The 21,375-nt window shown below is 52.4% G+C and overlaps 9 non-coding genes and 3 pseudogenes across 9 annotated transcripts; all 12 read right to left on the bottom strand.

Annotated features, from left to right (window-relative positions):
- Nucleotides 1-399: 399 nt before the first annotated feature.
- On the bottom strand, nt 400-473 carry LOC121149631 (annotated as a pseudogene).
- Nucleotides 474-2,011: 1,538 nt separating this feature from the next.
- On the bottom strand, nt 2,012-2,092 carry LOC121149628. Its single transcript, XR_005882774.1, has one exon. It is a non-coding gene; the product is annotated as a small nucleolar RNA SNORD115 (small nucleolar RNA).
- A 1,028-nt stretch (nt 2,093-3,120) lies between these two features.
- LOC121149634 lies at nt 3,121-3,194 on the bottom strand (annotated as a pseudogene).
- Nucleotides 3,195-4,434: 1,240 nt separating this feature from the next.
- On the bottom strand, nt 4,435-4,510 carry LOC121149621 (annotated as a pseudogene).
- Nucleotides 4,511-6,543: 2,033 nt separating this feature from the next.
- LOC121149577 lies at nt 6,544-6,624 on the bottom strand. The gene has a single exon (XR_005882726.1). It is a non-coding gene; the product is annotated as a small nucleolar RNA SNORD115 (small nucleolar RNA).
- A 1,714-nt stretch (nt 6,625-8,338) lies between these two features.
- LOC121149624 lies at nt 8,339-8,419 on the bottom strand. Its single transcript, XR_005882770.1, has one exon. It is a non-coding gene; the product is annotated as a small nucleolar RNA SNORD115 (small nucleolar RNA).
- A 2,573-nt stretch (nt 8,420-10,992) lies between these two features.
- LOC121149615 lies at nt 10,993-11,072 on the bottom strand. The gene has a single exon (XR_005882762.1). It is a non-coding gene; the product is annotated as a small nucleolar RNA SNORD115 (small nucleolar RNA).
- Nucleotides 11,073-12,808: 1,736 nt separating this feature from the next.
- On the bottom strand, nt 12,809-12,888 carry LOC121149614. Its single transcript, XR_005882761.1, has one exon. It is a non-coding gene; the product is annotated as a small nucleolar RNA SNORD115 (small nucleolar RNA).
- A 1,722-nt stretch (nt 12,889-14,610) lies between these two features.
- On the bottom strand, nt 14,611-14,690 carry LOC121149613. Its single transcript, XR_005882760.1, has one exon. It is a non-coding gene; the product is annotated as a small nucleolar RNA SNORD115 (small nucleolar RNA).
- A 1,713-nt stretch (nt 14,691-16,403) lies between these two features.
- LOC121149611 lies at nt 16,404-16,483 on the bottom strand. Its single transcript, XR_005882759.1, has one exon. It is a non-coding gene; the product is annotated as a small nucleolar RNA SNORD115 (small nucleolar RNA).
- A 1,738-nt stretch (nt 16,484-18,221) lies between these two features.
- On the bottom strand, nt 18,222-18,301 carry LOC121149610. Its single transcript, XR_005882758.1, has one exon. It is a non-coding gene; the product is annotated as a small nucleolar RNA SNORD115 (small nucleolar RNA).
- Nucleotides 18,302-20,039: 1,738 nt separating this feature from the next.
- On the bottom strand, nt 20,040-20,119 carry LOC121149609. The gene has a single exon (XR_005882757.1). It is a non-coding gene; the product is annotated as a small nucleolar RNA SNORD115 (small nucleolar RNA).
- Between the last annotated feature and the right edge of the window lie 1,256 nt (nt 20,120-21,375).

The following is a 21,375-nucleotide window of genomic DNA, read 5'->3' as shown; positions in this document are numbered from 1 at the left end:
GTGAACCCTTCCTCAGGAAGCTTTGATGTTCTTGGATTACTCTCTGCACCAGGCCAACACTTCAGATAAGACATTCTGGGTCTTAGAGTCCCAAAGTGAACAGCTCACATAGGAGCACTTACCTGGGACAGGAGTGCCGGGGTGCCCTGCATTGGGGCTTGTTTTACTGAAAGACATATGGGAATTAGAGGAGCTTAAGAGGGAACCTCTAGAATTTCTTTGATCCTAGACTTCATGAAACAGACATCAATCCAAGGAGGAACAGAGATGTGTTTTGCCTGAGCAGCTTCTCAACCTGGAGACTGCATATTGGCCTCCTGGGAGGTCTCCTTTTCCCAGAGTTTCCTCCCTGTAAAGCATGTGTTGATCTGGGTCTTCTTGCAGCACTGTCACTAGGCTAGGCCTCATGTACTCTACAGAGTATGATTTTTAAGTCATCACCTCTTTTCAGAATGACGTCTCATAATTGACCCAATACCAGGAACCTTGCTACTGGTACTTCAAAGTTCATCATCCCTCCTCCATTACCCAGATGGATTATCTTATCATGAGCAATTCCAGGCATCTCTTTCATCATCAGGGTGGCACCATCAGTTCATGAGCCACTTAGGTCATGAACATGGCCCTTGCACTTGGTGCAGTGGAACCCAAGGGGCTGGCATCATCTGTGTGATGAGGAGAGAGAAGTATGTGAATGAACAACAAGTTTAGGATACACTGACATCAGGCATGTTTTCACCTGATTGACACAGTTAAGCCTCACCAAGCTGCCAACTCTGTTGGCATAACCACTTGCAGAGCTCCACTTATCTTTCCTTGAGTCTCTGGGTCTTTGCCAGGCAAGAGAGTCTTCCTTCAGCTTCACTGTCTTGCTCCAAAGGCTGCCCATTCTTCACTTTCCTTTCTTTAACACCAATATCCTAGCAGGACTCTGGTTGAAAAATCAAATGTGCACACTGCCTTGCAGAGAAGACCTGTTGCAGAAGACACACCAAGAATTCCTCCTTGAGCCCTGAGCTGAGGAACAGGACATTGCTCTCAGTAGCCTTGGTGCCCAGATCTTGATCTCATGCATACACTATATTTCTGGAGTTTAGGTTGTAGCTTCCTTCATACATTTCCATTATAGTTTATGCTTACCATGATCTCAGACTCATCCAAAAGATTTAGCATGGGCATCAGATTGCACCTCAGTGTAGTATTCCTGTGAGTCCTGTGAGGCTTCCCTGTAGAAGCAGGAGCCTAACAATCTTACTGGGCTCAGTCTGAAGTCCAGGCATATGGCTAGATTGCCCTGAGACACTCAAGTCAGGGATTGAAACCACCCTATAAGGGCACTGACCATGTTGGCAGCTGTATGGTAGCCTCTGGTGTCTGCACTATCCAAGTGAAACTCAAAGGCTACCCAGTATCTACAGATCCAGTTGTCCCACCAGATCTCTCTACCTGCATTTGTTTGATTCCCGCAGAGGCCTGATCCCCAGTGTGTATACTTCTGGACACACTTACAAGGTAACCGAAAGTCCCTGCAGCACATACAAGTTGAGTGATTGCACTAGCCCCATGTTAACCCTCCCTCAGAAGCTTGTGTATTCCTGGCACAGATACTGCACTAAACCAGCCCTGCAAGCAAAGAGTCCTGGGCATCAAAGTCTCAAGGGACACAGCTCAGTCCTCTTGGTCCTGTGCATACAGTCCTCATGACCTACGTCATGCATTTACCTGTAACTTAGGGCTACAGAAAGTCCAAACAGGCAGCTCAGCTCAATGAAAGACAGAAAGGGAGGAGAGGAATTGATTAGGGCATCTGTAGTCTACAGTGTGTCCACGGCCCTCAGTCATAGGCAAACACAAGTCTAGGATAAGGAGTTTTAGTGCATCCTACCAAGTAGATATTTAATTTTGGCACTTCATCCTAGCCTGGGGGTCTCCAGGTTTCCTGTCACGAGGGAACGCTTACCTGGAAGGCATGTGGTGACTTTGGGTTCTTTCGCTGTACATTCACTACGTTGGGCCTCAGTCTAACCCTGTTGGATGCAATTTTTAAGCCACCATCTCTCTTCAAGACAGTAAAAGGTCTCATCATTGATCCAACACCAGAAACCCTGGCATGGGAACCTTAAGACACAATGCACCACCTGCAGGGTCTGAGAGAATTGATTTGCCATGGGCATTCCTGCATGTCTCATTTGTCAATGGTGCAGGCAAGATCAGCTCATAGACCACTGTGGATTTGAACACAGTGCATGTCCTGGGGCAGTGGAACCTACAAGCATTCCTCTGGTGACATCATCTGTGTGACAGGGAGGAGGATAGGTGTGAACAGACAGTAGGTTTGGGGCACACCTATGACTATGACCAGAATGGCACATCTCTGTCACATAGGCCTCAATGTTCCTACAACCATAGGAAGATCCTTGGCTTCCCAGCATCTACATATCTTGCTGTATCCATCCCACCCCTTTGCCTTGTTGTGGTCCATAGTCTGGGCTAAATACCTGATCTATTTCATGCCTCTTCATTGATCTTTCACAACATCCAGACAAACCATCAAGACAAATCAGAGATCCTACAGTTGACAGCAGAATGGCACTACATACTTCACAGGCAGACTTAATCAAAAAGACTTGTCCTTCTTAACTTAGATCTTTCCCCAGGTCAGGCCTTCAGGCGATGTGTTCCTGAACATCAGAGTCCAAAGAGACACTTATCACTAAGGAGCCTTGCCTGACACTGACTGCTAGTGGCTCCATAGGTTGATACCCCAGGCTGGCTTCTGGTGACCCATACAATGTCCTACTACAATCATAGTCTTTATGATTCTGGTCATGGACTCACTTGGTACTCAGGATGCTAGGGTACACCACTGAGAATCTTGTATCACTGAAATACACAAGGGGAAGAAAGGAGCTGGGAAGGCAGACCTCAGCATGGTCTTTGACTTTGGAATTGGGTAGTTCACTCAAAGTCAAAGGATTAAGGACCTTGGGTAAGTTCTGCTGGAGCAGCGCTCAAGCCAATGGGATTACATCCTCTCTTGGGAATCCTCCAAAACTCCTGTCTCCAGAGTCTCCTGCAAGCATGTAGGAATCTTGGGTTCTTGAAACACTAACACAAACTGGGGCTCAACGTACTTCTATAGAGCAGGATTTTAAAATCATACCTCTCGTTAGAATGAGTCTCATCACTGACCCAACCCTAGAAACTCCACCATGCTTTCCCAAAGGCGTGTTGTACCACTTCTGGGTGCTACATAGAAATGCTTATCACAGGTAGTCCTGGAAATCTTCGCCAATAGGGCTACCAACACTGTCTCATGGACCTCTGGGATGTGGTTCACAGCTCTTCCCTACAATGTAGTAGAAGCCATGGGAGCCTCCTCTAATATCAACATCTGTTGCACAGGAGGAGAGTCTTGAGTAAACAGATAGCAGGATCCAGGCTCCAGGTACACAGGCTCCTAGTATGATTTTGTCACTTTGGGCCAATTGATGCTTCCAAGGTAGCTAGCGTTGTTGGTGTGGTGGGGTCCTTTATGCTTTGCTACCGCCTTGAACTTCTGAGCCTACTGGACCTGAGGCCAGAGATGCCCTTGAGGACCATGTCATCCTGCTTCAATGGGTTATCCACACCTCGACTTTCCTCCATGGTTGAGTCAGGGATCTGAACTAGACAGTGCTGGAAAGCTCTTGGCCTCAGAACAACTGAATAAAGACTCACAATAAAGGAGGCCACTGTGCTGGGTCTGCCAATATAATATTGGCTTCTCGTCTGGGCTCCTAGATCAAGACTATTTACACAACTATTCCAATAGCTCAGGCTTGGCTTTCTGTAGCCACATCACTCCCAAGGTGTCTGCCCGTCACTATCTTAAACTCATCCCAAAGAAGTAATAGAGGCATCAGGCCATGGGCCACTGCTTCCTTGGGGATTGGGGAAGGCACATAGAAAAGTACGCAACCAGGTCCATCCTTGCAAGATATAGGTGAGTCTAAATGCCAGACACACAGTTTAGGAATGACAGCCACTTGAAAGAGAAAACCATGGACAAGGTGCATGAATGGCATCAAGCTGCAGATGTCCTGTGGCACTTACTTTTGTCATGGGCCGTGATCTCCCTGATTCTTCCTCAGAAGGATGTGTGCCTGTGAACCAGATTCGATGTTTCCACACCCAGGTGAAGCTATCATTAAACTTGGCACCTACAGAGCCAAATGCCCTGCCAAACCCCTCTTCCAGCATTATCTCGACCTTCAGCCTCAGGGAACTCACACCATCAGGCCCAAGGAGGAGAGGCTTGGGGGCAATCTTTCAGAGCTTCCACTCAAGCCAGGGTCCTGACCTGGGAGTCCTCAAGTAATCCTGTCCCTAGTGCTTTCTGCCCTGGAAAGACTTGGAGACCTCAAGATCTTCTTGAAGTACTGTCACTAGGCTAAATCTCAGTGTAATCCTTTCAAGCATGATTTTTAAGTCATCATCTCTCTTCAGTATGAGTTCTCATCATTGACCCAACCCCACGAACTTTACTATGGTCACCCATGTGTATACTGTTCAACATCCAGGACCCATATACATTGGCTTACCATGGACAGTCTTAGATATCTCTATTTTGAAAGGGGCAGGCATCATCTGCTCATGAACTGGCCAGGTCAGTAGTCCTTGAGGCCAGTTCTGTTTGTGACTGGTTAGTAAAATTTCAACGTCTTGTTCTCAAAATTCTCGGTCTCTTGGTGCTGGGGTCAGAGAAGTTCCACTGAGAATTATGACCCTGAAGCAAGGGGTTCGCTTTACCTCTCCTTCCTGACCTAGACACCAAGATTTTGGTGAGGACCAGAACTGGACACTGAAGAACTGACATGGTCTTGGACTCAGAGAATTGGTTATATAAGATGCACACATTGGTCTCATAGTCTACCAATATGTCATTGCTTTTAAGGGCTTGTATGCATAGTTTAAATCTGTGTGGATCCTGGAAGCTCAGTCTATCCCTTACAAGACTCTTCTTTTTTTTTTTTCCATTTTGCTGCGCTTGTTATTCTGACACATTCCAAGGCATTGGAATGGGTCTGGATATTCATGTTGGTTCACACATGAGGCTCAGAGGCTCGGTGGAAGGTCAGGTGTCAAAGCCCAGGAAGGGCCTTGGTATCATTTATGAGCTCAACTCATCCAAAGTTCAGCCATTTGTCACAAAAACACCAGGGTTTCGTAACACAGGGTTAAGACATGGGTAAGGGTATGCGTGAGACCATCTTGTCCTGGCCTATAGTACTTAAACCAGGGGTCAGCTTATCCTTGATCAGGCTCTCATCATATCATTCCTATGACGCAGGCTCCAATGGCCCCCAAGCCACAGGAAGATGTAAGGCTGCTTGGCACCTGCGAAGTGTGGTCTAAGGTTTGGGTCTATTTTTGCAACCTGATTCCAAGGCCATAGAAAAGAAGCCTGATCTATAGTATCCCCATAGCTGTGGCCACACAATTAAGGCTACTAAGAGGCTAACTAAATCTATGCCCTATGCCCAGAGATGTTTTCCATGGTTGCTTCTTGTCATGGTCTATCATACCTCCCAAGGTTGCTTATGGGCACCCCAAGGTGGTACGCTCTTCATTTGTCTTCCTTTAGACTAGTGGAGCTGGGTCCATATGGGGCTCCTGGAATTTTTGCAAAGCTCAGATGAGACTGAAGCCCAACCATGTTGCCAGCCAAAGAAAGCCCTTGAGCCTGATAAGTATCAGATAAGGGACTTACCTTGTATGGCATTATAGTTTCTTTGGCCTAAAACATTTAATTTGGGGCTGGCATTCTTATGAGAAGACAAAAGCCAATGAGTCCCTATGCTACATATGCACCAGCATCCCCTCAATTCACCTGAATTTCTCAGGCTTGTCAGCACCTACAAGCCACTGCCCCATACCACCATCCCTGTTTCAGTGTGGTCCACAGTTCAGGCCTTCTACCCATTCTGAGACCCATCTTTTCACAGCGTCCTGATCCCTAATGTCCACACACTATCCACACTGATAACGCAACTCAGAGATCCCACAGCCCACACAAGTGTTTGCCTCAGTCTAGCTGAACCTTCCCCCAAGAAGAATTGCATTCTTGGCTTGGGCCCCACAAAGAACAGTGCTTTATACAGGCATACAAAGCCCAAAAGGCTCAGTTTGTGCAGCAGCAGAAACAGAGGGTGACTTTTTGTATTACTATGGGTAAACTACACAGGCCCCTGCTCCCATACATAGGATTCATGAACCATCCCCCCAATTAACTTGGAAACTGTGGTGCCAGGGCGCTCTGCTTGGAAGCTCATCTCATTAAAACACAGAAGTATTAGAGGAACTAAGGAGTAAGCCCCAATATGTTATACCCAGCATGAATTCACACCAAGCCCACAGAGGAAAATGTCTGGGCACATTCTACTCCAAGTGTCTGATTGAGCCTGGAAATTTCATTCTGTTATGCAGTATCCTCTCCAGGATTCCTGCCCTGTAATTTATGTATGGGCTTCCAGAGTCCTTTAGTAGAACTATCACTAAACTTGGCCTCAATGTAATCCTTTTGAGCATGATTTTTAAGTCATAATCTCTCTTCAAGACAGTATGAGTTCTCATCACTGACCCAATTTACAAACCTGTCATAGACAACTTCAGGTGCCATGTCTCACACCTAGATCTAGGATGGACTGACTTACCACAGGCAGTGCCAGAAATATTCTTAAATGAGGTTAGCAACACCACCTCATGTGTCATTGGAGTCATGACAACAGCCTTTGACTCCAGGCATTTAACTCATGCCACTAACTTTCTTTAGTGGCTTCATGTGTGGGAAATGGAGGAGAAGGGATATAAGCAGGTAGCAGGAGCAGCCTCACCTTACACGGACTCCTGCCATGCTTCCACCCAGTTATCCCAGGTGAGAATTACTGGGTAGCCAGTTCTGTTGCACTGGTAGGTTACAAAAGCTCTGCCTACCTCATTGATTAACTTTGGGCCTACTGTTTCTCAAGTCATAAAGCTCCACTCCATTTGTGTCACTGTGGCGTAAAGAGCTACCCTCACTTTTCCTTGCTAGTCATGACATCAAGTTTTGGGGCTGCACGTGTTGACTTTGATCTATCCTTGAATCCACATGATTAGTTGCATGAGAAATACCAAAGGATGACTTACAGGTCTCTGGGCATACCAATAGGGCTTCCCCATGAAGGGTCTCTGTGCCCAAGCCCAGGGTATAAGCACATACTGGATCCCAGGAGCTCAGACTGAAGCCTTGAAGCTTTGTTTTTTCCCATTTTGCTTCATCCCTTATTCTCAGTCATATCCCCAACCTCTGGAATGGGTATGGGTCTTCAATCTGGCCTACTCCTTTCATGAGGCTCCAGAGGCCTCCCATAGGGAAACAGGAAGCCCAGAGAAAATACTGATTCCTTGCTAGGCTCAACTCAGTTGAAAGTCCATCCATGCAGCCTGGGGATGCTAAAAGGCAATGGGCATGTGTGGCAGGGCCTGCATGTTACCTGGCCAGTAACATTTAATTTAGACATAAGCATCTCCCTGACTAGAACAGATGAGGCCATCCTTGTGATTCAGGCTCCAGAGCTTTCCAACATACCTGAAGCTCCTATGTTGGCTGACACTTGCAGCGCCAGCTATCCTGCCATATCTCCTTCCTTGTTCAGTATGGTTCAAGGTCTCATTCTCCTTGAGATGCCCAAGGTCTCCAAGGGCATCCCCAGTGTCCCATGTCCTGCCACACCAGCAAGGTGATCCAAATCCCCTGTAGCCACAGCCACAGGACAACAGGTGGCATTGTTCCATGTAAACTATCTCTCTGGAGATTTTATGTTCTTGTACGTGTCCATGAACCAGGCCAAGACTTCAGGCAAGGTGCTCAAGTCCTCAGAACCTGGAAGTATACAACTAATCTAGGAGCACTGAACAACAATACCTTAATGTGGCTTTGTATGTCTGTCCATCGTGCTGGCTTCAGTGAACCTGATCAGCTCTCTTGCATCTGGACACAGTAGTCATGACCCCTGAAATGTACCCATGTGGTATCTGGAGTTCCTGGGCACTCCTCCAAACTGCTCCTCTTGCTGAAAGACCCAGTGAACAAACTGAGGCAAGAGCACCCATCATGGTTTTGGTCCCTGGTCAATAGGGTGTTCACACCAAGTCCATTGAGAATGGAGATCGGGCATGTACTGCCTGAGCTTCCATTCAAAAACGGAGATTATGCTCTGCCCTGTAGAAGCTACAGGTCTCTTCTACCTAAGGTCTCCTGTTTTGGAAAGTTCAGGAGGATGCCAGAATCATCTTGTGTCACTGTCACTAGGCTGGACCTCAGCATAATCTTATTGAGCATGAATTTTAAGCCATCATATCTCTTTGAGACAGTATGAGTTCTCACCACTGACTCAAATCTACGAACCCTAAAATGCAGTCCCAGCTCCAAGGGACAATGAATTGGCTTACCATTGGTGGTCTCAGATGTCTCTTTTGCCAGTGGGCCAAGGAGATGTTGGAGAACAGTCTCCAAGGCATTGGAACCCACAGAGGCACCCTCTAGTAGCATCGTTTATGTGACAGGGAGGAGACAAGTGTAAACAGACAGAAGAATTGATCTTGGGGTAAACTGAATCCAGGTGTACTTATGTACCACCAGCCCAATCAGGCTTGCAGGGTAGTCATCCCTGCTGTCATGGCAGGTCATAAAAGCTCCACTCACTTTGTGAATGAATCTGTGCTTGCTGGTCCCTGGGACCACAGAGATTCTCTCAAGCTGCATCTCTCTGCTGTAATGGGCTGGACTCATCTCTCAGTCCTGCCCTGCACACTAGTTTTCTTGGCAGAGACCTTGGCAGAACAAGCAAGTGCAGGTGTACATTTGCCCCAAAGATTAGTTTCAGCAGATACACTCATGGAAGCTCCTCTAATGCCCAGGGACTACCTAGCAATGTGTCATAACATTCAACGACCTGAGCCCTCAGGTTCAGGCCAGATTCTGAAGACACATTTTCACAATGGGCACTTCCCAAAGTATTCTTAGATACATAATGAGCAGGTCTAGCCTCTGTATCTACCCTGGATCCCAGTATATCAGGCTGTCCTGTGCTCACACAAATTCCTCATGTGGTCTCTGACCACTGGATTCAGAACACTTGCAAAAATCAGCTGCAGTCATCATAATGGACCATTACTCATTTTCCTGTTGAGCTTAAGGGCTCCTGGAGGAGCAGAGGCCTGTCAGAAAGAGCCCTGATCTCCAAGTTGGGCTTCAGTCAGGCTGAAGCCCAGCTATAGGTTCTGGGAACATCTATCCTTGAGATTGGAATTGGGGAAACCACATACAAGGGAGTTACCAGGCACCACCCTGTGGTAGGCCTGACATGGGCACTGAAGTAAGAGGTTAGCATACCCCAGATTATAATCAGACTGGAACATCTGTGCATGCCTGTGACCACAGGCATCTTTACATTCAGTTGTGTCCCACTTCCCCAGACCACAATTCCTTCACTATTTGTAGTCCATGGCCTGAGCTCCTACACATCCTGACCCTCACCTCTGCACTGAACCTCAGTGCCTGTATACTGCCAATCCAAATGCCCAGGCATTGAAAAGCCCCTGCAGTAAACAGAGGGCATGTGGTGCTACTGGTTCCCCCTGAACCCTATGTCTCATGAAGCCTTACTGCTCCTGTTTCTACTCCTGCCCCATGCCAGGGCTCATTTCATTCTGAATCCTAAAAACATGGTCCAGGAGTGACAGCCATTGTATAGGGCAAGTCAAAAGCAAATAACATGAATGTAACCAAGCTACAGATGCTCTGATCTGGGACACTCAAGAAGAGGTACAGCATCTCCCTGACTGGGCATTAAACAGGAGTCTCTGAGACCTAAGTCCCAGTGTCTGTGCAACTCTGTGTGGGTCTTAGGGCTAATATTTGGCTGCCATTTTTACTAACTTTGTTGCTGGGAAAGATAGGGAGACTATTCACTTGCTTGCTGGGAAAGCTAGGAGAACTGTTTACTTCCAACAGATAACTGTCTGGATTCATTTCCAACCCCCTCATATCATCTGATATAGTGCTATCTCCTACTCATGCTGCACTCTGCACATTCCCCAACTCCATCTTTTGGGGCTCAACTCTGCCTAAGCAACCTTTATCAGAAGCACTCCTCTGGGGTATTACAGTTCAGCCTACATCAAAGCAAAGCACTTGCCCAAACCTGTGGGAATCTGAGCCTTCTTTTGTGACATCTTCAGGTAATACAATTAACACTAGACAAAACACCTCCCTCCCAATGCAGTGGTGATATCCACATGACCTTTGAAACTAACCATAATTAATATTGTGTCATACTAACAATAATAAAAATATCTTGTGTAAGATACTTTTAGCAATCATAGTTCCTAAGACAAGCAAAATAAAAAAAAATCAAAACTTTCAAAATTTGGGGACTTTGGTAAATTCAGTAAGGCCTCCAAAGAGATTTAAGAGGATTTATTTCCTGTTTTGTGGAGACAGTTGGCCAACAGGTTTGGACTACATTGAGAATGTTGCCAAATGCTGAATGAGGAAATTTTTTGTTGTGTTGAAGTACTGCTGTGGATATTCGTGGAGTCATGCAGTTCAAATTTTAGTTTGCCTACCTAAAATAATTTAATTATAAAGTTGATAGATTGTTTCCTATATATTTTCAGAATGGCTTGCATCGAAGGCTGAAACTTGGATTTACAACCTAGTGGAAGGGATTACAAAAGTACGTATTTTTTTCTCTCAGAGTCTTGATATAAGAATGTTTTGACATAATGATATTTAATTCACTGGATATTGCTGAAAAATACGAGTGCCAAATTAGCTGCAGTTGAATAACTGAGTGTTTAAAAGGCAAGTATATGGCCATATGTGGGTCCTTTGAGGCATATTGTTGTGAAATTGTTCAGATGTGTGGTGCCCCCAGGGTCCTCTGGTCGCACTGGGACTGTGCTGGGCCTCAGCGTAATCCTATTGAGCATGACTTTTTTTTAAGTCATCACCTTTCTTCAGTATGGGATCTCATCATTGACCCAGTGCAAGGAACAGCAGCAGAGCAGGCGGCACAAGATGTGCCCTCCCACCTCCAGGGAACAGGTGGATTGGCTTACCATGGCAAGTCCCAGAGATGTCTTTTTGGCAACAGGGTGGGCAGCAGAAGCAGCGTTTCATGGGCTCTGTGATCTGGAAAGTCGCCCTGGAGTGCAGGAGAGTGGAAGGGACGGGGGCTTCCGGTGGTGACATCATCTGTGGGACAGGCAGATGTGGGCGGGTGGGTGTGAAGAGCAGCATGAACCGCTTCTGAGTGCACTGGTCCCGGGTGGGGTGTGGTCCCCATGCTGCAGCTGAGGGTGTCCAGGCAGGCTGCGTGCTGGGTGGGACAAGCCCCGCCCACTTGGCTTGGCTGGGGACCTCTTGGCCGCTTGGACCCCAGACCCACAGGTGCCAATGGCCCACATGGCCCTGCTGAAAGGCACTATGTGATAGTGTAGCTCTCTTTCCTGCCCCTGTTGCCCACATCCTGGTGGATTCCTGGCAGCACAAGCAAGCAGTGGCACAGTGGGCACAGTGTTGGCATGAGAACATTGGTTCCAGGGGCTTTACTCAGGGAGGGCTCTTCACAACCCTCGTCTCACGCCTAACAACATGGCATCAGTGTCTGTGCTGAGCTACCCAAGAACAGGCTGCGAGCACACACCGCTTCCAGCAGCTCAGGTTCTGCCCTGCACACACACGTTCCTCTGCAGGTCGTGGCACACCACAATCCTGGACAGCTTAGAGAGATGAGGAATAGTCACGGGGCTGGACAACAGGCCAACTCTTGTGGTGTGGCTTGAAGCCACCCGTGTAGGTGTAGGCATCCGTTTTCAGGGAGCCCTGGCACCTGGGCTAGGCTAAGGACAGCCCGAAGCCCAGCCACGCACCAGGGCATGCAATTCAGCCAGAGAGTTCAAGCTGTGGGCAGGGTCCCAAATGGCACTGCCTGCAGCTGTCTGTCCTGGCTGAGGTGACCTAAGAGAGTGATGTCCTGGGCCGGCCACAAGCTGGCGCATCCCTGGGAAGCAAGTGGAGCTGGGACCTGCACAGCCAGCTGCCTCACTAGTGCTGCCTCTGTGCCACTGTGTGTGTGATCCATGACACACACCTCCAACCCAACCTGATGCACAGCTTTTCTCGGATGCATCGTCGGCCACATCTGCACTCTTGCACCAACACTGAAAGGCAAGCCCTTGGCCACTGCATGCACACCTGTCGAGTGCCACTTCTTGAGCATTTGCATAAGGAGCCTGACTCCTGCAGCTGACCAGGGTGTGAGGCGAAGCTTCAGAGCCTCCGAGAACAAAGGGTCCCATCTTCTGCATGGGAGCCCTGCCCCAGGCTGCCTTCCTGTGCCTCTGAGGCTCCACTGCACTGCCCTGCCTCAATTCGTGTGACCCACACATTCTGTCCAGAGACTTCTTGAACCCACGGCACACTCACCTGCCACCTGCGGTGCCATGGTCCCCTGGGGCAGCTCGTCTCACTGGAAGACACAAGGGCACGAGAGAAGCTCAAGGGAGAGCCTGGCAGTGTATCCTTGTTCCTGCACCTTGGGGAACACACAGCAAGCCCAGCAGGAACAAGCCTAGCTTCACATTGCCTGAGCAACTGCTCGAGACTGGGGACTGAGTCTTGGCCTGTTTGGGGGCCTCCATGTCCCCAGTGTGCTTGGTTTTTCCCGAGAAGACATCTGAGGTCCCCAGGGTCCTCTGGTCGCACTGGGACTGTGCTGGGCCTCAGCGTAATCCTATTGAGCATGACTTTTTTTTAAGTCATCACCTTTCTTCAGTATGGGATCTCATCATTGACCCAGTGCAAGGAACAGCAGCAGAGCAGGCGGCACAAGATGTGCCCTCCCACCTCCAGGGAACAGGTGGATTGGCTTACCATGGCAAGTCCCAGAGATGTCTTTTTGGCAACAGGGTGGGCAGCAGCAGCATTTCATGGGCTCTGTGGTCTGGAAAGTCGCCCTGGAGTGCAGGAGAGTGGAAGGGATGGGGGCTTCCGGTGGTGACATCATCTGTGGGACAGGCAGAGGTGGGCGGGTGGGTGTGAAGAGCAGCATGAGCCGCTTCTGAGTGCACTGGCCCTGGGTGGGGTGTGGTCCCCATGCTGCAGCTGAGGGTGTCCAGGCAGGCTGCGTGCTGGGTGGGACAAGCCCCGCCCACTTGGCTTGGCTGGGGACCTCTTGGCCGCTTGGACCCCAGACCCACAGGTGCCATTGGCCCACATGGCCCTGCTGAAAGACACTATGTGATAGTGTAGCTCTCTTTCCTGCCCCTGTTGCCCACATCCTGGCGGATTCCTGGCAGCACAAGCAAGCAGTGGCACAGTGGGCACAGTGTTGGCATGAGAACATTGGTTCCAGGGGCTTTACTCAGGGAGGGCTCTTCACAACCCTCGTCTCACGCCTAACAACATGGCATCAGTGTCTGTGCTGAGCTACCCAAGAACAGGCTGCGAGCACACACCGCTTCCAGCAGCTCAGGTTCTGCCCTGCACACACACGTTCCTCTGCGGGTCGTGGCACACCACAATCCTGGACAGCTTAGAGAGATGAGGAATAGTCACGGGGCTGGACAACAGGCCAACTCTTGTGGTGTGGCTTGAAGCCACCCGTGTAGGTGTAGGCATCCGTTTTCAGGGAGCCCTGGCACCTGGGCTGGGCTCAGGACAGCCCGAAGCCCAGCCCCGCGCCAGGGCATGCAATTCAGCCAGAGAGTTCAAGCTGTGGGCAGGGTCCCAAATGGCACTGCCTGCAGCTGTCTGTCCTGGCTGAGGTGACCTAACAGAGTTGTGCCCTGGGCTGGGCACAAGCTGGCGCATCCCTGGGAGGCAAGTGGAGCTGGGACCTGCACAGCCAGCTGCCTCACTAGTGCTGCCTCTGTGCCACTGTGTGACACACACCTCCAACCCAACCTGATGCACAGCTTTTCTCGGATGCATCGTCGGCCACATCTGCACTCTTGCACCAACACTGAAAGGCAAGCCCTTGGCCACTGCATGCACACCTGTCGAGTGCCACTTCTTGAGCATTTCCATAAGGAGCCTGGCTCCTGCAGCTGACCAGGGTGTGAGGCGAAGCTTCAGAGCCTCCGAGAACAAAGGGTCCCACCTTCTGCATGGGAGCCCTGCCCCAGGCTGCCTTCCTGTGCCTCTGAGGCTCCACTGCACTGCCCTGCCTCAATTCGTGTGACCCACACATTCTGTCCAGAGACTTCTTGAACCCACGGCACACTCACCTGCCACCTGCGGTGCCATGGTCCCCTGGGGCAGCTCGTCTCACTGGAAGACACAAGGGCACGAGAGAAGCTCAAGGGAGAGCCTGGCAGTGTATCCTTGTTCCTGCACCTTGGGGAACACACAGCAAGCCCAGCAGGAACAAGCCTAGCTTCACATTGCCTGAGCAACTGCTCGAGACTGGGGACTGAGTCTTGGCCTGTTTGGGGGCCTCCATGTCCCCAATGTGCTTGGTTTTTCCCGAGAAGACATCTGAGGTCCCCAGGGTCCTCTGGTCGCACTGGGACTGTGCTGGGCCTCAGCGTAATCCTATTGAGCATGACTTTTTTTTAAGTCATCACCTTTCTTCAGTATGGGATCTCATCATTGACCCAGTGCAAGGAACAGCAGCAGAGCAGGCGGCACAAGATGTGCCCTCCCACCTCCAGGGAACAGGTGGATTGGCTTACCATGGCAAGTCCCAGAGATGTCTTTTTGGCAACAGGGTGGGCAGCAGAAGTAGCGTTTCATGGGCTCTGTGGTCTGGAAAGTCGCCCTGGAGTGCAGGAGAGTGGAAGGGACGGGGTGGTGACATCATCTGTGGGACAGGCAGAGGTGGGCGGGTGGGTGTGAAGAGCAGCATGAGCCGCTTCTGAGTGCACTGGCCCTGGGTGGGGTGTGTTCCCCATGCTGCAGCTGAGGGTGTCCAGGCAGGCTGCATGCTGGGTGGGACAAGCCCCGCCCACTTGGCTTGGCTTGGGACCTCTTGGCCGCTTGGACCCCAGACCCACAGGTGCCATTGGCCCACATGGCCCTGCTGAAAGACACTATGTGATAGTGTAGCTCTCTTTCCTGCCCCTGTTGCCCACATCCTGGCGGATTCCTGGCAGCACAAGCAAGCAGTGGCACAGTGGGCACAGTGTTGGCATGAGAACATTGGTTCCAGGGGCTTTACTCAGGGAGGGCTCTTCACAACCCTCGTCTCACGCCTAACAACATGGCATCAGTGTCTGTGCTGAGCTACCCAAGAACAGGCTGCGAGCACACACCGCATCCAGCAGCTCAGGTTCTGCCCTGCACACACACGTTCCTCTGCAGGTCGTGGCACACCACAATCCTGGACAGCTTAGAGAGATGAGGAATAGTCACGGGGCTGGACAACAGGCCAACTCTTGTGGTGTGGCTTGAAGCCACCCGTGTAGGTGTAGGCATCCGTTTTCAGGGAGCCCTGGCACCTGGGCTGGGCTCAGGACAGCCCGAAGCCCAGCCACGCGCCAGGGCATGCAATTCAGCCAGAGAGTTCAAGCTGTGGGCAGGGTCCCAAATGGCACTGCCTGCAGCTGTCTGTCCTGGCTGAGGTGACCTAACAGAGTTGTGCCCTGGGCTGGGCACAAGCTGGCGCATCCCTGGGAGGCAAGTGGAGCTGGGACCTGCACAGCCAGCTGCCTCTGTGCCACTGTGTGTGTGATCCATGACACACACCTCCAACCCAACCTGATGCACAGCTTTTCTCGGATGCATCGTCGGCCACATCTGCACCCTTGCACCAACACTGAAAGGCAAGCCCTTGGCCACTGCATGCACACCTGTCGAGTGCCACTTCTTGAGCATTTCCATAAGGAGCCTGGCTCCTGCAGCTGACCAGGGTGTGAGGCGAAGCTTCAAAGCCTCCGAGAACAAAGGGTCCCATCTTCTGCATGGGAGCCCTGCCCAGGCTGCCTTCCTGTGCCTCTGAGGCTCCACTGCACTGCCCTGCCTCGATTCGTGTGACCCACACATTCTGTCCAGAGACTTCTTGAACCCACGGCACACTCACCTGCCACCTGCGGTGCCATGGTCCCCTGGGGCAGCTCGTCTCACTGGAAGACACAAGGGCACGAGAGAAGCTCAAGGGGGAGCCGGCAGTGTATCCTTGTTCCTGCACCTCGGGGAACACACAGCAAGCCCAGCAGGAACAAGCCTAGCTTCACATTGTCCGAGCGACTGCTCGAGACTGGAGACTGAGTCTTGGCCTGTTTGGCGGCCTCCATGTCCCCAGTGTGCATGGCTTTCTCCCGAGAAGACATGTGGGGCCCCCAGGGTCCTCTGGTCGCACTGGGACTGTGCTGGGCCTCAGCGTAATCCTATTGAGCATGACTTTTTTTTAAGTCATCACCTTTCTTCAGTATGGGATCTCATCATTGACCCAGTGCAAGGAACAGCAGCAGAGCAGGCGGCACAAGATGTGCCCTCCCACCTCCAGGGAACAGGTGGATTGGCTTACCATGGCAAGTCCCAGAGATGTCTTTTTGGCAACAGGGTGGGCAGCAGAAGCAGCGTTTCATGGGCTCTGTGGTCTGGAAAGTCACCCTGGAGTGCAGGAGAGTGGAAGGGACGGGGGCTTCCGGTGGTGACATCATCTGTGGGACAGGCAGAGGTGGGCGGGTGGGTGTGAAGAGCAGCATGAGCCGCTTCTGAGTGCACTGGCCTTGGGTGGGGGGGTGTGTTCCCCATGCTGCAGCTGAGGGTGTCCAGGCAGGCTGCGTGCTGGGTGAGACAAGCCCCGCCCACTTGGCTTGGCTTGGGACCTCTTGGCCGCTTGGACCCCAGACCCACAGGTGCCATTGGCCCACATGGCCCTGCTGAAAGACACTATGTGATAGTGTAGCTCTCTTTCCTGCCCCTGTTGCCCACATCCTGGTGGATTCCTGGCAGCACAAGCAAGCAGTGGCACAGTGGGCACAGTGTTGGCATGAGAACATTGGTTCCAGGGGCTTTACTCAGGGAGGGCTCTTCACAACCCTCGTCTCACACCTAACAACATGGCATCAGTGTCTGTGCTGAGCTACCCAAGAACAGGCTGCGAGCACACACCGCATCCAGCAGCTCAGGTTCTGCCCTGCACACACACGTTCCTCTGCAGGTCGTGGCACACCACAATCCTGGACAGCTTAGAGAGATGAGGAATAGTCACGGGGCTGGACAACAGGCCAACTCTTGTGGTGTGGCTTGAAGCCACCCGTGTAGGTGTAGGCATCCGTTTTCAGGGAGCCCTGGCACCTGGGCTGGGCTCAGGACAGCCCGAAGCCCAGCCATGTGGCAGGGCATGCAATTCAGCCAGAGAGTTCAAGCTGTGGGCAGGGTCCCAAATGGCACTGCCTGCAGCTGTCTGTCCTGGCTGAGGTGACCTAAGAGAGTGATGTCCTGGGCCGGCCACAAGCTGGCGCATCCCTGGGAGGCAAGTGGAGCTGGGACCTGCACAGCCAGCTGCCTCACTAGTGCTGCCTCTGTGCCACTGTGTGTGTGATCCATGACACACACCTCCAACCCAACCTGATGCACAGCTTTTCTCGGATGCATCGTCGGCCACATCTGCACTCTTGCACCAACACTGAAAGGCAAGCCCTTGGCCACTGCATGCACACCTGTCGAGTGCCACTTCTTGAGCATTTCCATAAGGAGCCTGGCTCCTGCAGCTGACCAGGGTGTGAGGCGAAGCTTCAGAGCCTCCGAGAACAAAGGGTCCCATCTTCTGCATGGGAGCCCTGCCCAGGCTGCCTTCCTGTGCCTCTGAGGCTCCACTGCACTGCCCTGCCTCGATTCGTGTGACCCACACATTCTGTCCAGAGACTTCTTGAACCCACGGCACACTCACCTGCCACCTGCGGTGCCATGGTCCCCTGGGGCAGCTCGTCTCACTGGAAGACACAAGGGCACGAGAGAAGCTCAAGGGGGAGCCGGCAGTGTATCCTTGTTCCTGCACCTCGGGGAACACACAGCAAGCCCAGCAGGAACAAGCCTGGATTCACGTTGCCAGAGCGACTGCTCAAGACTGGGGACTGAGTCTTGGCCTGTTTGGGGGCCTCCATGTCCCCAGTGTGCTTGGCTTTCTCCCGAGAAGACATGTGGGGTCCCCAGGGTCCTCTGGTCGCACTGGGACTGTGCTGGGCCTCAGCGTAATCCTATTGAGCATGACTTTTTTTTAAGTCATCACCTTTCTTCAGTATGGGATCTCATCATTGACCCAGTGCAAGGAACAGCAGCAGAGCAGGCGGCACAAGATGTGCCCTCCCACCTCCAGGGAACAGGTGGATTGGCTTACCATGGCAAGTCCCAGAGATGTCTTTTTGGCAACAGGGTGGGCAGCAGAAGCAGCGTTTCATGGGCTCTGTGGTCTGGAAAGTCGCCCTGGAGTGCAGGAGAGTGGAAGGGACGGGGGCTTCCGGTGGTGACATCATCTGTGGGACAGGCAGAGGTGGGCGGGTGGGTGTGAAGAGCAGCATGAGCCGCTTCTGAGTGCACTGGCCCTGGGTGGGGGGGTGTGGTCCCCATGCTGCAGCTGAGGGTGTCCAGGCAGGCTGCGTGCTGGGTGAGACAAGCCCCGCCCACTTGGCTTGGCTTGGGACCTCTTGGCCGCTTGGACCCCAGACCCACAGGTGCCATTGGCCCACATGGCCCTGCTGAAAGACACTATGTGATAGTGTAGCTCTCTTTCCTGCCCCTGTTGCCCACATCCTGGCGGATTCCTGGCAGCACAAGCAAGCAGTGGCACAGTGGGCACAGTGTTGGCATGAGAACATTGGTTCCAGGGGCTTTACTCAGGGAGGGCTCTTCACAACCCTCGTCTCACACCTAACAACATGGCATCAGTGTCTGTGCTGAGCTACCCAAGAACAGGCTGCGAGCACACACCGCATCCAGCAGCTCAGGTTCTGCCCTGCACACACACGTTCCTCTGCAGGTCGTGGCACACCACAATCCTGGACAGCTTAGAGAGATGAGGAATAGTCACGGGGCTGGACAACAGGCCAACTCTTGTGGTGTGGCTTGAAGCCACCCGTGTAGGTGTAGGCATCCGTTTTCAGAGAGCCCTGGCACCTGGGCTGGGCTCAGGACAGTCCGAAGCCCAGCCACGCGCCAGGGCATGCAATTCAGCCAGAGAGTTCAAGCTGTGGGCAGGGTCCCAAATGGCACTGCCTGCAGCTGTCTGTCCTGGCTGAGGTGACCTAACAGAGTTGTGCCCTGGGCTGGCCACAAGCTGGCGCATCCCTGGGAGGCAAGTGGAGCTGGGACCTGCACAGCCAGCTGCCTCACTAGTGCTGCCTCTGTGCCACTGTGTGTGTGATCCATGACACACACCTCCAACCCAACCTGATGCACAGCTTTTCTCGGATGCATCGTCGGCCACATCTGCACCCTTGCACCAACACTGAAAGGCAAGCCCTTGGCCACTGCATGCACACCTGTCGAGTGCCACTTCTTGAGCATTTCCATAAGGAGCCTGGCTCCTGCAGCTGACCAGGGTGTGAGGCGAAGCTTCAGAGCCTCCGAGAACAAAGGGTCCCATCTTCTGCATGGGAGCCCTGCCCAGGCTGCCTTCCTGTGCCTCTGAGGCTCCACTGCACTGCCCTGCCTCGATTCGTGTGACCCACACATTCTGTCCAGAGACTTCTTGAACCCACGGCACACTCACCTGCCACCTGCGGTGCCATGGTCCCCTGGGGCAGCTCGTCTCACTGGAAGACACAAGGGCACGAGAGAAGCTCAAGGGGGAGCCGGCAGTGTATCCTTGTTCCTGCACCTCGGGGAACACACAGCAAGCCCAGCAGGAACTAGCCTGGCTTCACATTGCCCGAGCAACTGCTCGAGACTGGGGACTGAGTCTTGGCCTGTTTGGGGGCCTCCATGTCCCCAGTGTGCTTGGCTTTCTCCCGAGAAGACATGTGGGGTCCCCAGGGTCCTCTGGTCGCACTGGGACTGTGCTGGGCCTCAGCGTAATCCTATTGAGCATGACTTTTTTTTAAGTCATCACCTTTCTTCAGTATGGGATCTCATCATTGACCCAGTGCAAGGAACAGCAGCAGAGCAGGCGGCACAAGATGTGCCCTCCCACCTCCAGGGAACAGGTGGATTGGCTTACCATGGCAAGTCCCAGAGATGTCTTTTTGGCAACAGGGTGGGCAGCAGCAGCATTTCATGGGCTCTGTGGTCTGGAAAGTCGCCCTGGAGTGCAGGAGAGTGGAAGGGACGGGGGCTTCCGGTGGTGACATCATCTGTGGGACAGGCAGAGGTGGGCGGGTGGGTGTGAAGAGCAGCATGAGCCGCTTCTGAGTGCACTGGCTCTGGGTGGGGGTGTGGTCCCCATGCTGCAGCTGAGGGTGTCCAGGCAGGCTGCGTGCTGGGTGAGACAAGCCCCGCCCACTTGGCTTGGCTTGGGACCTCTTGGCCGCTTGGACCCCAGACCCACAGGTGCCATTGGCCCACATGGCCCTGCTGAAAGACACTATGTGATAGTGTAGCTCTCTTTCCTGCCCCTGTTGCCCACATCCTGGCGGATTCCTGGCAGCACAAGCAAGCAGTGGCACAGTGGGCACAGTGTTGGCATGAGAACATTGGTTCCAGGGGCTTTACTCAGGGAGGGCTCTTCACAACCCTCGTCTCACACCTAACAACATGGCATCAGTGTCTGTGCTGAGCTACCCAAGAACAGGCTGCGAGCACACACCGCATCCAGCAGCTCAGGTTCTGCCCTGCACACACACGTTCCTCTGCAGGTCGTGGCACACCACAATCCTGGACAGCTTAGAGAGATGAGGAATAGTCACGGGGCTGGACAACAGGCCAACTCTTGTGGTGTGGCTTGAAGCCACCCGTGTAGGTGTAGGCATCCGTTTTCAGGGAGCCCTGGCACCTGGGCTGGGCTCAGGACAGTCCGAAGCCCAGCCACGCGCCAGGGCATGCAATTCAGCCAGAGAGTTCAAGCTGTGGGCAGGGTCCCAAATGGCACTGCCTGCAGCTGTCTGTCCTGGCTGAGGTGACCTAACAGAGTTGTGCCCTGGGCTGGCCACAAGCTGGTGCATCCCTGGGAGGCAAGTGGAGCTGGGACCTGCACAGCCAGCTGCCTCACTAGTGCTGCCTCTGTGCCACTGTGTGTGTGATCCATGACACACACCTCCAACCCAACCTGATGCACAGCTTTTCTCGGATGCATCGTCGGCCACATCTGCACTCTTGCACCAACACTGAAAGGCAAGCCCTTGGCCACTGCATGCACACCTGTCGAGTGCCACTTCTTGAGCATTTCCATAAGGAGCCTGGCT

The sequence above is a fragment of the Ochotona curzoniae genome, unplaced genomic scaffold (assembly GCF_017591425.1).
Source record: "Ochotona curzoniae isolate NIBS_2020 unplaced genomic scaffold, NIBS_Ocur_1.0 scaffold_4701, whole genome shotgun sequence".
Classification (NCBI taxonomy): domain Eukaryota; kingdom Metazoa; phylum Chordata; class Mammalia; order Lagomorpha; family Ochotonidae; genus Ochotona; species Ochotona curzoniae.
This window is presented reverse-complemented; position numbering and strand designations above follow the sequence as displayed.